The following is a 2,311-nucleotide window of genomic DNA, read 5'->3' as shown; positions in this document are numbered from 1 at the left end:
AAAAAAAAAAAAAAAATTTTTTAGAAATAGAGATGGGGTCACGCCATGTTGCCCAGGCTGGTCTGGAACTCCTGGCCTTAAGTGATCCTCCTGCCTTGGCCTTCCAAAGTGCTGGGATTACAGGCATGAGCCATGGCCCCTGGCCAGAACTCAGACTTTAATGCCACTCTTGTTATCCCTGGACCCAGTAAGAAGGAACAGGAGAGTCTCTTGCCCAAGGGAAAGTAAAGTAACAATGGCTGTCATTCCTCTCAAGGCAAAGTGCTTGCTGAAGGTGGAGAGAAGGGGCATGAATTGATCCTGGCAACCTGTGTGTTCCATGTGGACGGGACTGGGAGGGAGGGACTAATGATTTTGACTACAGGACCTAGTGGGTTCAACAGCCACCACAGGGGCAAGAGGAAGCATCCTGTTATACCTAGATGCCCTGAAATTGAGGGCTAGACCTTTTTTTAATGTAATGTAGCTAGACGTAATCTTGTTCATAACTTGGACCTTCTAGACTCCAAATAATATAGGGTCCAGGCCAGTGACCAAAGGGAGAAAGCCTCATTACAAGGTAGCATTTGCTTGAGGTACCCAAAAGTTTATTTCCCTCTCTCCCCCAACTGTCAGGCACTCCACCCACATGGCAGGATTGGGCCTGTGGTAGACCCAAGTTCAGTGTTTGGACTGAGATTGGAGTGAATTAGAGGAACAGACTTACCCTTAATATTTTTGGGACCCAGGACACAAAGACAAATGAAGGTTTATATATCATATATGTAAACATTTATTTATTAGTTTTTTGGGATTTTTTTTAGTCATATATGTACATTTTTTGTTTATGTTTTGAGACAGAGTCTCACTCTGTCACTCATAGTGGAGTGGAGAGTGGCATGATCTCGGCTCACTGCACCCTCTGCCTCCCAGGTTCAAGTGATTCTCCTGCCTCAGCCTCCCGAGTAGCTGAGATTACAGGCATGCGCCATGACACCCGGCTAATTTTTTTTGTATTTTTAGTAAAGATGGGACTTCACCATGTTGCCCAGGCTGATCTCGAACTCCTGGCCTCAGGTGATCCACCTGCCCTCACCTCCTAAAGTCCTGGGATAACAAGGGTAAGCCACCACACCCAGTCCATATATGCAAATATTGAAAAGTTATAAGACAAGCTAACAAACTGTTACAAAAAATATGTTCTATCCTCTTGCATTTATAAATACATATAATTAAAAAAAAAAAAAAACTCAAGTCGGTCACAGTGGCTCACGCCTTTAATACTACCACTTTGGGAGGCTGAGGTGGGTGGATCACTTGAGGTCAGGAGTTCGAGACTGGCCTGAACCAACATGGAGAAACCCAGTCTCTACTAAAAAAAGATACAAAAATTAGCTGGGTGTGGTGGGCGGTGCCTGTAATCCCAGCTACTGCGGCGGCTGAGGCAGGAGAATCACTTGAACCCGGGAGGTGGAGGTTGCAGTGAGCCGAGATCGGGCCACTGTGCTCCTGCTTGGGTGACAGAGAAAGACTCCGTTTAAAAAAAAATCCTAAAAATATGAGTGTTATGCCCGGCAAAATACCAAGTGAATTTAATTACCAGCACGTATGTCTGAGTGTTTGGTTGATAGTCCATTAAAGTCTGAAATGGTATAAAAATGAAGGCCCATACGATCATAAAATTATTTTATATTTACTTCATTAAATTTATTTTATTTTCATTTTAGCAAAATCATTAATCATATTGTATACTCAAGATTTTTTACACAATTATAATTTGTGTTTTCTTGAGGGTCATAGTCTAGGATTTAAAAACAGAATGTAATTGTAAGCCAGGATGTGTGCCTGTAGTCGTGTTACAGGTAGTTACTCAGGCATGAGCGGGGCAGAAGAGGGCTTCCCTCTCACCCCAACCAGGAAGGTCAGGTGACCATCAGGTGATAGTTTGGCAGTTATTACACTACCTCTCTAAAAATGATAATTGGCAGTCAACACCAGAGAGAGGCAATTTCCTGATGGTCCACAGCTTTCACACTAAAGTGGTAACTTAAGATTGGTAATCAGCTTTCAATACAGTTGCAGGAATTGGGCGAGTGAGCTCCAGCAAGTTCATTGAGAGACAAAATGGAACCAGGCGTGGTGGCTCACACCTGCAATCCCAGCACTTTGGGAGGCCAAGGCGGGCAGATAATGAGGTCAGGAGTTTGAGCCCAACCTGACCAACATGGTGAAACCCTGTCTCTACTAAAAATACAAAAATTAGCCGGGTGTGGTGGCGAGAGCCTGTAATCCCAGCTACTCGGGAGGCTGAGGCAGGGGAATCGCGTGAACC

The sequence above is a fragment of the Colobus angolensis genome, unplaced genomic scaffold, assembly GCF_000951035.1.
Source record: "Colobus angolensis palliatus isolate OR3802 unplaced genomic scaffold, Cang.pa_1.0 Scaffold78, whole genome shotgun sequence".
Taxonomy (NCBI): Eukaryota; Metazoa; Chordata; class Mammalia; order Primates; family Cercopithecidae; genus Colobus; species Colobus angolensis.
The sequence above is the reverse complement of the archived record's forward strand: the minus strand, read 5'-3'. Positions refer to the sequence as shown.